The sequence below is a fragment of the Bufo bufo genome, chromosome 2, assembly GCF_905171765.1.
Source record: "Bufo bufo chromosome 2, aBufBuf1.1, whole genome shotgun sequence".
In the NCBI taxonomy this organism is placed as follows: domain Eukaryota; kingdom Metazoa; phylum Chordata; class Amphibia; order Anura; family Bufonidae; genus Bufo; species Bufo bufo.
In genome coordinates, this window is record NC_053390.1 from 370,171,801 (window position 1) to 370,190,677 (window position 18,877).

Here is an 18,877-nt window from a genome sequence, read left to right on the forward strand (position 1 = left end):
AATGTAACTGGCCAACAGTAAAATTGTTATACGGTGACCGCCTAATGTACCTCCAGCCACATAATGACTTGATCTTTTCTGTACATTGAATGCATAATTTTTGGGGCCTGTAATGTAACCGTCCAACAGTAACATTGTTATACGGTGACCGTCTAATGTACTTCCAGCCACATAATCAATTGTTCTTTTCTGTACGGTGAATGAATAATTTTTGGGGCCTGTAGTCCACTGGCCTGCAGTAAAATTTATATCCATTGACTGTTTAATATACCTCCAGCCGCATAATCACTTGATGTTTTCTGTCCGGTGAATGCCTAATGTTTGGGGCCTGTAGTCCACTGGCCTGCAATAAAATTGATATCCATTGACTGTCTATTATACCTCCAGCCACATAATCACTTGTTCTTTTCTGTACGGTGAATGAATAATTTTTGGGGCCTGTAGTCCACTGGCCTGCAGTAAAATTGATATCCATTGACTGTCTAATATACCTCCAGCCGCATCAACACTTGATGTTTTCTGTCCGGTGAATGCCTAATGTTTGGGGCACTCCTGTGGCCTAAAATACAATTTTTCCAGGCTCCAGCAGGGCACATTTTTGAGAGTTTCCCTTTAAGACACATAAAAATGGCCCCTGATTAAAATATATATTTTTTGTGGGAATTTGTGCCATTGATCCCCCTCTGGTATGTCACTTTCCATGTTTTGGGACGATTTGTGCACTTCTAGTAAGTATTTGGTGGCACTGAAAATATGACCTAAAGGTTTTTCAGGTTCGCCTGTCATCAAAGTGAAGCGGGCCTGCCGCAAACTTGCTGCTTGCGAACATTTGATCGCGTTCGCGAATCATCCTGGACGATGTTCGTCCATCACTAGTTACCACTACGTTATTTGGTCCATTCAGCAAAAGGAGGTGCACAATCACCCATGAAATTTCCCAAACAAGCCTGTTTCACAGAAAAATTTCACCACTACATAATTAGGTCCATACAGCAAAATGAGGTGTACAATCACCCATGAAATTTCCCCAAAAAAGCCTGCTTCACATAAAAATTTTCACCGCAAAAAGGCCTTTACCAGGCCAAAAACACTGTAGAATATAACACTGCACCGCTGAACGGTAATTCGACATTAATTTTTTCTACTTTACACAACAACAAAGGCTTTTCTACAGATAAGTGCAACATTGAACGGCAAATATATTTTTATTTCGCCACTAATACACGGCAAACAGGGCTTTAGAGTATATCACTGCACTGCTGAACGGCAATTAGGCCCTAATTATTTTCAACTTTTACACAAGAGGCTTTTCAACAGATAAGTGCAATGCTGAATGTTGAATATATTTTTATTTCGCCACTAATGCACAGCAAACAGGTCTTTAGAATATATCACTGCACCGCTGAATGGTAATTAGGCCCCAATTTTTTTCTTTTTTACACAACAAAAAAGGATTTTTAAACAGATAAGTAGAATGCTGAACGTCGAATATATTTTTATTTCACCACTAATACATGGCAAACAGGGCTGTAGAATATATCACTGCACTGCTGATCGGCAATTAGGCCCTAATTTTTTTCTACAACACAAAAGGCTTTTCAACATATACGTGCAACCCTGAACGGCGAATATATTTTTATTTCGCCACTAATACAAGGCAAACAGGGCTTTAGAGTATATCACTGCTCCGCTGAACGGCAATTAGGCCCTAATTTTTTATTACTGTTGCACAACAACAAAGGCTTTTTAACAGCTAAGTGCAACGCTAAAAGGCGAATATATTTTTATTTTGCCACTAATATATGGCAAACAGGGCTATAGAATATATCACTGCACCGCTGAACCGCAATTAGGCCCTAATTATTTTCAACTTTTACACAACACAAGAGTATTTTCAACAGCTAAGTGCAATGCTAAACGTCGAATATACACTGCTCAAAAAAATAAAGGGAACACTTAAACAACACAATGTAACTCCAAGTCAATCACACTTCTGTGAAATCAAACTGTCCACTTAGGAAGCAACACTGAGTGACAATCAATTTCTCATGCTGTTGTGCAAATGGGATAGACAACAGGTGGAAATTATAGGCAATTAGCAAGACACCCCCAATAAAGGAGTGGTTCTGCAGGTGGTGACCACAGACCACTTCTCAGTTCCTATGCTTCCTGGCTGATGTTTTGGTCACTTTTGAATGATGGCGGTGCTTTCACTCTAGTGGTAGCATGAGACGGAGTCTACAACCCACACAAGTGGCTCAGGTAGTGCAGCTTATCCAGGATGGCACATCAATGCGAGCAGTGGCAAGAAGGTTTGCTGTGTCTGTCAGCGTAGTGTCCAGAGCATGGAGGCGCTACCAGGAGACAGGCCAGTACATCAGGAGTCGTGGAGGAGGCCGTAGGAGGGCAACAACCCAGCAGCAGGACCGCTACCTCCGCCTTTGTGCAAGGAGGAACAGGAGGAGCACTGCCAGAGCCCTGCAAAATGACCTCCAGCAGGCCACAAATGTGCATGTGTCTGCTCAAACGGTCAGAAACAGCCTCCATGAGGGTGATATGAGGGCCCGACGTCCACAGGTGGGGGTTGTGCTTACAGCCCAACACCGTGCAAGACGTTTGGCATTTGCCAGAGAACACTAAGATTGGCAAATTCGCCACTGGTGCCCTGTGCTCTTCACAGATGAAAGCAGGTTCACACTGAGCACATGTGACAGAGTCTGGAGACGCCGTGGAGAACGTTCTGCTGCCTGCAACATCCTCCTGCATGACCGGTTTGGCATTGGGTCAGTAATGGTGTGGGGTGGCATTTCTTTGGAGGGCCGCACAGCCCTCCATGTGCTCGCCAGAGGTAGCCTGACTGCCATTAGGTACCGAGATGAGATCCTCAGACCCCTTGTGAGACCATATGCTGGTGCGGTTGGCCCTGGGTTCCTCCTAATGCAAGACAATGCTAGACCTCATGTGGCTGGAGTGTGTCAGCAGTTCCTGCAAGATGAAGGCATTGATGCTATGGACTGGCTCGCCCGTTCCCCAGACCTGAATCCAATTGAGCACATCTGGGACATCATGTCTCGCTCTATCCACCAACGTCACGTTGCACCACAGACTGTCCAGGAGTTGGCAGATGCTTTAGTCCAGGTCTGGGAGGAGATCCCTCAGGAGACCGTCCGCCACCTCATCAGGAGCATGCACAGGCATTGTAGGGAGGCCATACAGGCACGTGGAGGCCACACACACTACTGAGCCTCATTTTGACTTGTTTTAAGGACATTACATCAAAGTTGGATCAGCCTGTAGTGTGTTTTTCCACTTTAATTTTGAGTGGGACTCCAAATCCAGACCTCCATGGGTTAAAAAATTAGATTTCTTTTTTTTTTTTTTTGTGTGTGATTTTGTTGTCAGCACATTCAACTATGTAAAGAACAAAGTATTTCAGAAGAATATTTAATTAATTCAGATCTAGTTATTTTTGTGTTCCCTTTATTTTTTTGAGCAGTGTATTATACAATAGTGTTGAGCATAAATATTTGAATAGCGAATTTTTATCGAGAATATCGCCACTTCGAGAATTCGCGAATATTTAGAATATAGTGCTATATATTTGTTTTTTCCATCCGAAAACATGATTCCTCTCTGCTTCTTGCTTGTGGGCCAATGAGAAGGAGGCAATGTCAAGTACCCAACAATACTGCTAAAATGTGAAGCTGCACGTAGTGCGATAAAATATTCTAATCACTGCCGATTAGCGCAATCGCGAATATATTGGAGCACTTGACTCTATCTGCTTTAAAAGCTATTCTAATGTTCTGCCGTGACAACCATTTTCTCCAGTCTCAGGAAACTTATACCAGCTTGAAAAATTTAGCCAAAGTGACGCACGCCTGTATTTCGCGTTACAAATTTGCATTACGTGATTTTTACATTGTCGATTTGTTGCATTCAATAAAATAATCTTGAATTCTTGAAATTCGTGAATATATGACAAATATTCTACAAAATATTTGTGAAATATCGCAAATTCGAATATAGCTCTGCCGCTCATCACTATTATACAATATATACTACAATATTTTATATAGCATATTTGAGATCCTTATACAGTGTATTAATTTCTGTATATTGTAGACATGAGTGAATGAATGCTAAATGAATCAGATTCATTACAAATTTCAAAAAAATTCTTCTGCCAAAAGAATCAGAATTTTTTGTTTTTCACGAATCACACAAAAATGGCGCCAGTGCAATTTTACTGTGAGAGTTGGTGGGAAAAGAGGAGGGAGGATGAAGATGACACTGGGAGGGGAAAGATTTACTCTTATTGGCTCAGAGGCTGACAGAGAGCTGGATCAACCAATCAGTGGACAGGATTCTGAAAGGTCCTTTTGCTCAGAAGGAAGAAATGCCCTCTTCTGCAGCTAGCAATTTGAAAGAATGTGTTTTGGCAGTGTCTACCAAAAAGCAATTGGGAGAGTAAAGTGATATAATTAGGATGATTTAGAGTTTCCTACAGCTGCTGGGAAGTTCTGCATTACAAAATTCTACAAAAAAAAAAACGCTTTTTGTTTTCTTAAAATGGACAAGAAGTTTCTATATTTCATAGGTTTATTGCCAGAACCTTCAGCGTCAATAGCATACATTTTGTTGAAAATGCTAAACAATTACCCCTTTTTATTTATAATTTTTTTCTAAAAAAAAATGTTTCTTCAATTTATCTACTGTTTGTAATTGGGAAATTCAGTGCATTTTAATAAAGTGCAGCTATAGCAAACACATTTGATTGCAATAACTTGAAACTTGATTATTATACCCATGTTAGTGAGCACATTTGACTACAATAACTACGATAGTATACCCATGTTGGTGAACCCATAATATAACTTCAAAATACCATGTAGCTACAGCAAACACATTTTACTGTGATAACTAATAATTAGTATACCCATCTTAGTGAACGCATTGTATTACTTCAAGATACCGCACTGCTACAGCAAACATAATTTACTGCAATAACTGCATTATTACTATTGTAAACTGCCAATACCAGTGTGCAGTGTGTTTATAGAAGGGGAGGGGATATTTAAATGAGTATGTCTGTAAATTACAGAAAACACTTTCAATCTTGCTACTGTTTAATAATCTGTGTACTAAACCTGTAACTCTACATTTATATAGTGATAAGAAAAAGGATTGCGCTGCAGGAGAAGATTCTTTTCTGTTTCTTCTCTTTCCCTTATATTCGTAAAATCTTCAGTTAAAAGGACCACATGCAATCGATAACTCTCAAACGTGGCATGGAAACCAGAAATGTAGTAACAAAACGCACTATTGTGTAGTATGCTCTGAACACCTATCGCACCAGGTGGATGCAATATACTCACAAGACTCCACTTGTAAGACGCGTGGAAAGAGACCTGATGGTATCTTCAATAAGAGAGCTCTATTGGTAGAACGAGCGTGAACCAGGAGCCGTCAATTCAGCAGATCTTTATCCAAACCGTGATCCCACCAGAAGAGTGCCACTTGCAGAGGACATCACCCGACTTACACTTCCAAAGATCTCAAAGGAAGGAGGGCGCAGGAATAGTGAAGTACGTACCAATGTTGCAGATAAAAAAGGTTTAATATACTCACAAAAATACAGGAATAAAAACGTATTAAGAACAATCTGTGTCTAATTTCTATAGACCTCATAACTCTCTTCATCCAAAAGTCAGAATGTGGATAATGCAAACAGCAGTAGCAGCTCCAGCGATCTGTCCAGTAGTAGTAGAAGGTCCCGTTCTCCCTGGCTTCTGATAGGTGCCACATTATTATTGAGGATGACATTGTGGACTGGATGGTTAACTCCCCCTCTCAGTCACAGCAGGATGATGTCAAGTTCTCTCCTGAGTCTTGGAACAATGGGTCACAGCATTTCTTCTGCTCCTCCTCCTTGCATCCCCAGAGAAGCCTTCCAGTTGCATCATCTTTGTCTTTACTGCTGCCTCCGCTTTTCCTAAGAAGAGACAACAAAATCCCATGCACTAAGCATGACACTCGAGTCTTCCTGTTCATGTCTAGTGTGTAAACAATTAGCAACTAGAGTGCCATGAGGAGAAGGTTCAGGGGAGGTGGGGGACCCCATGGTGGTGGTAGTAGTAGTGGTACTAGTAACCACAGTAGTGGTAGGGACAGTGTCAGCCATGGCGACAGTGGCACTAGGAGAAAATACAGAGGAGAGAATCGTGAGGTAGGCCAAGGAGCCCTCAAGAACATGCCACAGTCAGAAAAAATGTAAGGGTGAGGACTAGAGATGAGCGAATCGAAGCTGACTAAGTGGAATTCGTTTAGAATTTCAGGAAAAATTCGATAAGCAACGAATGCGAATTTCCTCATGCTTCATGGTAACAAATCGCATTTTTCCTAAAATGGCGGCTACACGTGTGAGGACTGAGGACATGGGGCAAAGAACTCTGGGAAGGAGGGATCATCCAGATTGACATGCTTGCATGAAGCCAATCAGCAGCCAGCCAGCCCTGTGGTGTCACAGCCCTATAAATACGGCAGTCATTTTAAAGTCAGACATTTTCCAGTGTTCAGAGTGCAGGGACAGACGTGTGAAGGCGCTAGGGACAGCAATTGGAAAAACCTGATTGTGGGGAAAAAAAAGACAGAAAAAACGATTTATAAGTGCAGGGAAAGGAAAGGAAGGAATCATTTCACAGCATCTTAGTGCACGGAGAGACATTAGAAGGCATTAGGGACATTGATAGGAAAGCGATTTACAAGGGCAGGTAAAGATTATTTGGGGATCCAAATAGCCATCAGACAGCTCTGTCATTCCAGCTATTTGTTATTGGGCTGCAAGTGCTATGTTGAAAAGCCATTAGTGGCTTATATCTTAGTATCTTTAGTATCTTATATCAGTACTACAAGAAATATATATGCACATTTCACTTCTGCAGTTATATCTGGCAAAAGCGTATAGGGGCGTATTTCATTAAAAAAGGAAAAAAATATACGCACTGCACTGTTGCCGTTATTTCTGGTCAAAGCATATAGTGGCCTATTTCAGTCCAACAAGAAAAATATATTCTCAGTTCACTTCTGCAGTTATTTCTGTTGAAAGGGTATAGTAGCCTATTTCAGACCAACAAGAAAAATATATTGTCAGTTCACTTCTGCAGTTATTTCTGTTGAAAGCGTATAGGGGAGTATTACAGAAAAAAAAAAAAAGATAAATATATGTGCACTGCACTGTTGCAGTTATTTCTGGTGAAAACATATAGGGGCGTATTTCAGTACTACAAGAAAAATATATACGCACTTCACTTTTGCAGTTATTTCTGTTGAAAGCATATAGTGGTGTATTTCAGTAAAAAAAGAAAAATACACTGCCTGTCCAAAAAAAAAAAGTCGGCACCAAACAAAAAGCCTTTAGCTTTGATTACGGCACGCATTCACTGTGGCATTGTTTCGATAAGCTTCTGCAATGTCACAAGATTTATTTTCATCCAGTGTTGCATTAATTTTTCACCAAGATCTTGCATTGATGATGGTAGAGTCTGACTGCTGCGCAAAGCCTTCTCCAGCACATCTCAAAGATTCTCAATGGGGTTAAGGTCTGGACTCTGTGGTGGCCAATCCATGTGTGAAAATGATGTCTCATGCTACCTGAACCACTCTTTCACAATTTGAGCCCGATGAATCCTGGCATTGTAATCCTGGAATATGCCCATGCCATCAGGGAAGAAAAAATCCATTGATGGAATAACCTGGTCATTCAGTATGTTCAGGTAGTCAGCAGACTTATTCTTGGAGCACATACTGTTGCTGAACCTAGACCTGACCAACTGCAGCAACCGTAAATCATAGCACTGCCCCCCCCACAGGCTTTTACAGTAGGCACTAGGCATGATGGCTGCATCACTTCATCTTCCTCTCTTCTTACCCTGATGCGCCCATCACTCTGGAACAGGGTAAATCTCGACTCATCAGACCACATGACTTTCTTCCATTGCTCCAGAGTCCAATCTTTATGCTCCCTAGCAGTGGAAATGCTCTTACTTCATTATTAAACATAGCCCTGAGTTCTACTGTTGTTTTTCTTCAATTTGATTTCACCAAACGTTTAAGTGATAGCCGATCACGATCATTCAGGATTTTTTCCCCACCACATTTCTTCCTCGAATACGATGGGTCCCCACTATCCTTCCAGTTTTTAATAATGCGTTGGACAGTTCTTAACCCAATTTTAGTAGTTTCTGCAATCTCCTTAGATGTTTTCTCTGCCTGATCCATGCCAATGATTTGACCCTTATCAGACAGAGTAACATCTTTTCCACGACCACGAGATGCGTCTTTCGACATGGTTGTTTAAGAAATGAGAAGCAACTCATTGCACCAGTTGGGGTTAAATAACTTATTGCCAGCTGAAAGATAATCGCCCATGCAGTAATTATGCAGTAGGAGGCTCATAACTATTTGCTTAGTTAAATCCAGGTGGTAACTTTTTTTTGGGAAAGGCAGTGTATATACGCACTCCACTGTTGCAGTTATTTCTGCTGAAAGCGTATAGGGGCGTATTTCAATTCAACAAGAAAAATATATACGCACTTTACTCTTTAAGTTTTTTATTGTCAAAGCGTATAGTGGCCTATTTCAGTCCAACAAGAAAAATATATTCTTAGTTCACTTCTGCAGTTATTTCTGTTGAAAGCGTATAGGGGCATATTACAGTAAAAAAAGAAAAATATATACGCACTGCACTGTTGCAATTATTTCTGGTGAAAGCGTATAGTGGCGTATTTCAGTCCAACCTGAAAAATATATTCTCAATTCACTTCTGCAGTTAATTGTGGTGGAATTGTTTAGTGGCTATTTTAGTACAAAAATAAACATATATTCATCGCTTTTAGGGGTGTTTTAATTTCAGTTTAATTTGTTTAGCTCAGCTACAAGTATGTCAGGCAGAGAATTGCCAGGCCATGCACAGAGGAGTGGCAGAGGCCTAAATGTTTCTGACTCAAGGAGAGTTCGCAGCCGAGTAAGGGGTCGTGGCAACAGGAGTCGCAGTGAGAGGCCTGAGCTCCCGCTGTCATCTAGCGGTCGTGTCTTGACCAGCAACCTAGTGGTTCTTGATTGGTTAACTTGGTCATCCACTTCATCCCAAGTGACAACAGTCAGTGGGTTCGTCAGACTCAACTGCCCTGTGCTCTCACCTGTCCTCAACCTGCCTCTGTTCTTTTCTGTTCCCTCACCGCGAGAAGCACTATATGCTGTGGGCTCAGCTCCACTTTTCAGCGAGGAAGAGCTACTAGAGGACAGTCAGCGGCTACTGCCCAATCAATATCTGGAGGAGACATCCGCCGCTTCCTCCGCTAGGCGGGCAAGTAGTGATGAGGAGAGTGTCGCAGGATCTTGTGTTGCGAGCGATCAGGACCCAGAGACCGTTGAGAAGGACATCAGTGACGTGCAGACATTACTCGATGATGATGAAGCCGATCGTACTTGGGAGCAGGGTGAAGAAGGGGCTTCGTCATCATCAGGAGAAGAGGGTGGCAGCTTGCCCGTCAGGCAGCGGCTGAGCCAGCAAGTCGTTAGCGTGGCTGGGAGTAAGCAGGGTGGCAGCAGTGGGAGGTAAGGAGCCAAACGGGCACGGGGTAGACCACCCGCTTTGCAGCAGCCTACCTGCCCGGAAAGGAGTGGTGCACGGGTTCACAGAAGCAGCGGCGGAAGCAGTCAGTCAGTGAGTAGTGGAAAATCAGGTAGTCAGCGGTGTGGCAGTTTTTTGTGAAGCCGCCGGAGGAGGCCAACATGGCCATATGTAGAATATGTGCAGAAGGTGAAGCTTGGCCAGGGTGCCACGACCCTGCATCAACATATGCAGCCTCACCATAAAGTTGCCTGGGAGAATCGTGGCTCCGATGTGGTGGTCCAGCCTGCCACAGCTACCACTGCATCACCCAGTGGCACGCACCCGGTTTCAGCCAGTCAAGGTTCCACCACCTCAGCCGAAGGGAGCTGTCTGTCATTACCATCTTCTGCTGGTCCAGATGCTCCTGCTCCTACTCCTTGTTAGTCATTCTGTCAGCAATCGATCACCGAAGCGATTGACAAGAGACAACGGTATGCGTGCATGCATCCAACGGCGCAGAAGCTGAACTTTCTCCTCTCCAAGTTGCTGGTACTTCAGTCCCTACCTTTCCAAGTGGTGGACTCTGCACCTTTCAGAGAACTGATGGATTGTGCCAAGCCGCGGTGGAGAGTCCCAAGCCGTCATTTCTTTGCGAAAAAGGTACTACCAGCCCTGCACAAACATGTAGAACAGAAGGTGGGCAAGTCCTTAAGCCTGTCAGTGTCTGCCAAAGTGCATGGCAGCGCCAACGTGTGGAGCTGTAACTACAGTCGGGGACAATACATGTACTTTACAGCCCACTGAATGTGGTTCCTGCACAGCCACACCAGCAACTTGGCCAGGTCACGCCGCTTCCGCCTGCACATTGTCACGCCGTTGGTCCTGTGACAATGTCCGCCTCTGCCTCCTCATTCTTTCCTGTATATTTACTTGTATATAAAGTGCAAGTGCTGCCAAAAATTACAAGGAAGAGGCACTCCGATACAACCAGTATATCACATAAAGGAGGGCCTCATTCACATTGTGGAGCAATTGTTCAGGTAGTGGGACTCCTACACTCATAAAGCCTATGCACTAAGTGAAAGGGCTGCCAAAAATTACAAGGAACCAGCACTCAAATACACCATTTATTACACATAAAGGAGGGCATCATACACACCCTTGAAAAATTATGATTGATGGCCTGCTGGTGACCCTCAAAAACATTTGGAGCAAGGGCCTGCTGGTGACCCTCTAAAACATTATGGGCGAGGGCCTGCTGATGATCTGACCATCTAAAACATTAGGGTTGAGGGTCTGCTGCTGAGCTGACCCTCTAAAATATTAGGGGCGAGGGCCTGCTGCTGATCTAACCATCTAAAAAATTAGGGGTGAGGGTCTGCTGCTAAGCTGACCATCTAAAACATTAGGGGCGAGGGCCTGCTGGTGACCCTCTAAAACATTAGGGGTGAGGGTCTGCTGCTGAGCTGACCCTTTAAAACATTAGGGGCAAGGGCCTGCTGCTGATCTGACCCTCTAAAACATTAGGGGTGAGGATCTGCAGCTGATCTGGCCCTCTAAACCATTAGGGGCGAGGGCCTGCTGCTGATCTGACCATCTAAAACATTAGTGGGGAGGGGCTGCTGCTGATCTGACCATCTAAAACATTATGGGCGAAGGCCTGCTGGTGACCCTCTAAAACATTAGGGGCGAGGGCAGCCTAATAAGCATGTTTATATGACGGAGGAGAAGGAGGACAAGAAAAGAAAGATTGAACCATATACCCTTTTTGTGGTGGAAGGGGTGCATGGTAATACAGTGTATTCAATACACCATAAAAGACACATTTAAAATGCCTTTATGTTCAGCCGCTTTCCTCTGGTGGAGTAGAGAAGCCAGGGGCAATCCAGGCCTTGTTCATTTTGATAAGAGTCAATCTGTCAGCATTTTCAGTTGACAGGCGGATGCGCTTATCAGTTATTATGCCCCCAGCAGCACTAAATACCCGTTCTGGCAAAACCCTTGCAGCAGGGCAGGCCAGCACCTCCAAGGTGTAGAGCGTCAATTTGTGCAACTTGTCCACCTTGGGCACCCAATAGTTGTAAGACCCAGAGGGATCACTGAGGACGCTGACACGGTCTACTACATACTCCTTCACCATCTTCCAAAACTTTTCCCTCCTTGTGATACTAGGCCACGCATCAGGGTGAGGGTGCTGGTGGGGTGTCATGAAACTGTCCCAGGCCTTGGAGAGTGTTGCCCTGCCTTTGTTGAAACTGCTGTGTGTTCCCCTCCCCTCCTTGGTTGCCCAAGGAACTACGTACCCTGCCGCCAGCGTTGTCACCTGGAAATTTGGGTGGTCGAGAATGGTGAACAACTAGTAATCGGTGTTGGCTAAAATGCGTATTACGCGAGGGTCACAGGAAAGGCAGCATAACATAAAGTCAGCCATGTGTGCCAGAGTCCCAACAAACAAGACTTTGCTGTCATCATCAGGAGGATGACTCTCAATCTCCTCATCCTCTTCCTCCTCTTCGGCCCATTCACGCTGAACAGATGGAATAAACCTGTTATGGGTACTACTATCTGTAGCGGAGGCAACAGTCTCCTGCTCCTCCTCCTCCTCCTCCTCCTCCTCCTCCTCCTCATCCAATTCGCACTGAGAAGATGAACAAAGGGTGGTCTGGCTATCACTTTGTGTATTGTCTTTCCCCATTTCCACCTCTTCCACATGCAAAGCATCCGCCTTCATTGTGAGCAGCAAGCGTTTCAGTAGACACAGAAGTGGGATGGTTGACATCCATGCCCACTCGTCGCTTGTGAAGAGCGGAAGCTGACTGAAAAGGCGACGACCATGTTGCAGCTGGTATTCCACTACTGCCCTCTGCTGCTCACAAAGCCTGGCCAACATGTGGAACGTGGAGTTACAGAGCGTGCTCACGTTGCACAACAGTCGGTGAGCTGGCATTTGGAAGCGCTGCTGTAGCATTGCCAGACCGGCGGCAGCTATAGATGGCTTTCGGAAATGGGCACACACGCGGCGCACCTTCACCAGTAGCTCAGGCAAATTGGGGTAGGTTTTGAGAAACCGCTGAACCACTAAGTTGAACATGTGGGCTAGGCATGGTATGTGTGTGAGCTTGACGAGCTCCAAAGCCGCCACCAAGTTATGGCCATTATCAGACACAACCATGCCTGGTTGTAGGCTGAGTGGTGAGAGCCATAGCTCAGTCTGGTCCCTTATACCCTGCCACAGCTCTGCAGTGGTGTGCTGTTTGTCACCTAAGCAAATTAGTTTCAGCACGGCCAGTTGCAGCTTCCCCACTGCAGTGCATCACTGCTTCCAGCTACTGACTGATGGCTGAGACTGGTGCTGCAAGATAAGAATTCAGAGGTGGAAGTGGAGGAGGAGGTGGAGGAGGAGAAGGGGGGGTTGCAGCCACTAATGTAGGTGGTGACGGAAATCCTGATGGAAGTATGGCCCACAATCCTTGGCGTCGGTAGCACCTGTGCCATCCCAGGTTATGACTCGCTCCCGGCCTCCACAACGATCACCCAGTGTGCCATCAGGGAAATGTAGCGTCCCTGGCCAAAATCAGCGGCTGGGGGTCGCCCTTTTCAGGACGGGTGCCCCGATCACAGCCTGTCAGGGTTCTCCCAGCTTCCTGAATTAGCTTATATAGGGAAAGAACCTAGGTCGAGCAACCCCCATCAAGATAATTTTCAAGCGCCCCCTCTGACAAAGTGCCGCATGACATATATGGGACTAGAGCTGCCAGTTATACCCGACACCCTTCCAGTAAAGCAGTGCACCTTTAGCATTGTTTTAACTTAGTGTCTCATTATCTTAAAACTAAATGAAATAAGTGTTATGTTTTAAATAACTACAATAAGGTATACTCAGTTCAACAGTAATAATTTTGGACACCACTGAGTAATCATATAGTGGGCCACGACTACCTAATCTCTGACCCTTACTAAATGTGTATTAGATATTTAGGATGCGCAAACGTTATACAAGAGATGTAGCGCGGTTAATGCGCTGTCACCAGCTGCAAAGAAATTAGACTGAATGTCACAGATATTTAGGATGCGCAAACATTATACAGGAGATGTAGCGCAGTTAATGTCGCTGTCACCAGAGGCCAAAAAATTTGACTGAATGTCACAGATATTTAGGATGTGCAAACATTATACAGGAGATGTAGCGCAGGTAATGTCGCTGTCACCAGCGGCCAAACAATTGTGCTGAATGTCACAGATATTTCGGATGTGCTAATGTAACACAACAGAAGTAGCAGAGGTTGCGTCACTGTCAGCAGCGGCCAAACAATTGCACGCAATTTTGCGCAGGTTGCGCTAATAATATATATTTTAGCCAGATAAAACAAAAGGACTTTTGGGTCACTAACACATTTCAACACTAAACAGTTCCTACACTATCTGTCCCTTCTGCTGCAGCTCTCCCTGATTAAGACTGAGCCGAACCACGTGTTATCAGGTGCTATATAGCACTCAATGACGCGTTCCAGCCAGCCAATCACTGTAATGCCAGTAAGCAGCCTGGCTAAAGCATTACAGTGAGGGTCAGTACTTCCCCGAACGCTTATTGGCTGCGTAGCAGGCAACAAACTTGTGGGAAGGAGACTCGAACATCGCTCTCGAGAACACGTGGTGTTCGGCCGAACACCGTGATGTGCCGAGCATCGTGATGCTCGAGTGAAAATGGTGTTTGACCGAGCATGCTCGCCGAACACTAATGGTGACCGACAATAGGAAGAACATAGTGTTGGCATTACGTCAAGGAAGGCTGAGCCATGCGCCATGCATGGAACACATATTCAATCTGGTTGTCAAGCGGTTCCTGAAGTCTTCCACCCATCTGCATGACCTCCTAAAAATGGGCAGGAAACTTTGCATGCTCCTCAGCCACTCGTACACTGCAAAGCACACCTTCTTTAAACTGCAGCGGCAGAACAGTATCCCCCAACATAGGCTGATATGCAATGTTTCCACTCTTTGAAATTCCACCCTCCAAATGTTGGACCGACTATACAAACAGAGAAAGGCCATCAACAATTTCTTGATTATGCAAGCGGATAAGAGTACTCCCCTGTGTAACTTTGATGTCAGCCAGTGGCAGCTCATGCGTGACACCAGTTGTTTTCTCAGGCCCTTTGAGGACGCCACGTTATTTGTCAGTCGCCAGGACTACGGGCTGAACGACGTCATTCCACTGCTTCATGTCCTGGAACAAACGCAGGCAACAATGGCTGGTCAGGGGACAGGAGACGTGGCGCCTAGATCTCACGGCCACATGAGCTCTGTGGGGGCGGAACTGGAAGAGGAGGGGGAGGAGGACATTGGAGCACAGACAATGTGTGGAGAAATGGGTGGTTTTTCTACTCAGGTGACAGGACAGGAGGAGCAGGAGCAGCCAGAGGAGCTACAGGGCGATGAGGAAGACGAGACAGAGGACCCGGACACACCGTGGCAGTATGCAGTGGAGATGGAGGCAGGGATTCCCTCAGAGTCACTTGCACAAATAGCCCGATGCATGCTCACTTGCTTGCATAGTGACAGCCGAATTGTCACCATTCGGCAGAAGGATGACTTCTGGCTCTCCACCTTGTTGGGCCTTTTTTACACCCACACATCCTATGAAAGCCAGTTGGCCGCTGCCTATCTGTGCCATTGTCCATCCTCTCGCAGGTCTGACCGGGGGGGCCTTCTGCGCTCATGTTCCACTGCTATGGCTGCTGGGGAGGGGTGGGGAATCAGGAACGTGATGAGCGGCAGGGTCAATATTCGAATTTGCAATATTTCACGAATATTTGGTAGAATTTCCATCATATATTCGCGAATTCAAGATTATTTTCTTGATCGCGAAAAATCGGCAATGCAATATTCGCGTAATACACACGAAATACAGGCGTGGGTCACTATAGCTAAATTTTTCAAGCTGCTAGAAGTTTCCTGAGACTGGAGAAAATGGTTGGCATGGCAGAACATTACAATAGCTTTATATGCAGATAGAGTGCTCCAATATATTCGTGATTGCGAAATTGGCACTAATGATGCGAATATTTTGGCACAATACGTGCAACTTCACATTTTAACAGGTCTGACTACTTATTAGTGATTGGTGCACTAAGTATTGTTGTGAACTTGTGACATCACAGCACTATGTATGTATGTAAGTTGCATACATACATACTGTGGGGATTCGCTCTGGTAGGCAGGGTAAGCGGACGCAGAACAGAGGCAAAAAAAAACAGTTTGTAAAACAAAACTTCAGTGTTTATTCATACACAAGGCAAAAACAAAGCAGCATTTTTCAGTCTTAGTTTTAGTTCACATAAAGGAAAGTCCACAGAACAACAAAATCACCTTGTTGGCGGTACAATCTCCAGGCTTTAGGAGGCCTGTTTCCCCAGCGTGCAGCTCTCAGCCCTCTAGCACGGCACCATGCCTCAGTTCCCAAAACAGAGACACTTTGCTGCTGTGCCTAGTTGTCTTTGAAGGACAGCTATTGGCTAGCTGTCTTTGAAGGGCAGCTATTGGCTAGCTGTCTTTGAAGGACAGCTATGTGTTGTCAATACCCGGACCGGCACTTAAAATCCAGTCCGGTGTTTGACCCCACCTGGCAGCAAATCAGCCGAGCAGCACACACTGAGAGGAAAATACCTGTCCTCCCAGACCATACCCTTCAACTGTGTCACATACCCCCCCCTTTGTTCTACCCTGAGGGGGTGAACACTCGCCAGACAATATACTCGGGACAGGGCATCCGCATTTCACTGTAACCAGCCTGCCCTGTGTTCCATTGTAAATTTAAAGTTCTGTAGGGAAAGGAACCATCTGGTGAACCGGGCATTTCTGTCTTTGGCCTGGCTCACCCACTTGAGAGGGGAGTGTTCGGTCACCAAGCGGAATTTTCTCCCCAACAAATAATAGCGGAGAGACTCGAGTGCCCACTTGATAGCCAGGCACTCTCTCTCCACTATACTGTACCTGGTCTCAGCTGGGGTGAGCTTCCAGCTGAGGAAGACAACAGGATGATCCTCCCCATTGACTTCCTAGGACAGTACAGTTAATAGTAAATTCCCGCTTGAAGACGGGCGTCACCAAAATCGGGCACCTACACAGGGCCGACTTCAAAGCGGAGAACGCCTCTTCCGCCTGATCATCCCAGTGAACCATCACTGACTTATGTCCCTTCAAGAGTCCTGTCAATGGAGCGGCTATCATAGAAAAGTGGGGGAAGAACCTTATGTAATAGTCCGCCATCCCCAGGAACAAATTTACTTGCCTAGATGTGACAGGTTGGGGCCAATGCCGTATTGGCTCTATTTTGTTTACTTGGGGTTTGATTACTCCGCGCCCAATGACATACCATAGGTATTTAGTCTCCTCTAACCCTATCGCACATTTCTTTGGGTTAGCTGTTAGTCCAGCCTTCCGAAGGAAGTCCACTACGGCCTGTACTTTGGGCAGGTGACTTTCCCAGTCGGTACTGTGTATGACAATATTATCCAGGTAAGCCGAGGCGTACCGCCGATGTGGATGAAGCACAATGTCGATTAGACGGTGAAAGTGGCGGAGGTGCCATGCAGACCAAAGGGTAACACCTTATACTGATACAGCCACACAGGCGTGATGAAGGCAGTTTTCTCTTTGGCAGCCTCCGTTAAGGGCACCTGTCAGTACCCTTTCGTGAGGTCCAAAACAGAAAAATACCATACTTATCCTAACTTCTCGATTAGCTCATCCACCCGTGGCATGGTATATGCATCGAATTTAGATATTTCGTTCAGCTTACGAAAATCGTTACAAAACCGTAATGTCCTGTCCGGCTTGGGTATTAAGTCCTGTCCGGATTGGCCCACTCACTTTTAGACTCCTCGATGACGTCTAGCCGCAGCATTAGCTGCACTTCCTCTGAGATGGCTTGTCGCCGAGCCTCGGGTACCCGGTATGGTCTTAACTGTACTTTTACCTGAGGCTCAGTGACAATGTCATGCCGGATTGCGGAAGTGCATCCAGGGAGGTCCGAGAACACATCCGTGTTTCGACTAATGAACTCCCTGGCCTCCTGAGCCTGTTTAGAGGAGAGGCTGTCAGCAATTTTTACTGTGGCAAGCGCTTCCCTTGCATTAGACAGAGGGGCCGGAACCTCTTCCGCTAGAAAACCAGGCAGCAGGCTGTCTTCAGTACAGATCTCCCTATCTTTCCAAGGCTTTAGTAAATTAACATGGTAAACCTGCTCTGGCTATCGCCGCCCTGGCTGGTGTATCTTTATAATTTACCACTCCAACTTTCCCGAGTACCTCGTAGGGCCCCTGCCACCTGGCCAGGAACTTACTGTCCAGGGTACCAGAACCAAAACACGATCACCCGGGTTAAAATTCTGAACCCTAGCCTGGCGATTATAGACTCTACTCTGGGCTCGCTGAGCTGCCTCCATATGTTCCTTAACCTGCGGCAACACTGTCTCCATCCGCTCTTGCATCCGAGTGACATACTCAATCACACTTTCATGCAGTGTGGGTTGTTGTTTCCATGCCTCTTTGGCTATGTCCAACAGACCACGCGTATGTCGGCCATAGAGCAGTTCGAAGGGTGAGAACCCAGTAGAGGCCTGGAACTTACTGTTCAGGGTCGGTACCAGAACCAAAACGCAATCAACCGGGTTAAAATTTTGAACCCTAGCCTGGCGATTATAGACTCTGCTCTGGGTTCGCTGAGCTGCTTCCATATGTTCCTTAACAAGCGGCAACACTGTCTCAATCCGCTCTTGCATCCGAGTGACATACTCAATCACACTTTCATGCAGTGTGGGTTGTTGTTTCCATGCCTCTTTGGCTATGTCCAACAGACCACGCGGATGTCGGCCATACAGCAGTTCGAAGGGTGAGAACCCAGTAGAGGCCTGGGGTACCTCTCGCATTGCGAATATGAAATAGGGCAGTAGAAGATCCTAATCCCTCCCATTCTTTAGACACTACCCGCTTTAACATGTTTTTCAAGGTTTTCAACCTCTCTACTAGGCCGTCCGTTTTCGGGTGATAGACGGACGTCCGTAACTGTTTGATCTGTAGTAGTTTACTGAGTTCCCTCATGACTTTTGACATAAAAGGGCTCCCTTGGTCGGTCAGAATCTCTTTAGGTAGGCCTATTCGGGAAAACATATCGATTAACTCTTTGGCTATGAGTTTGGCGGAGGTATGTCGCAGTGGCACTGCCTCCGGGTACCAAGTGGCATAGTCCAGGACTAACAAG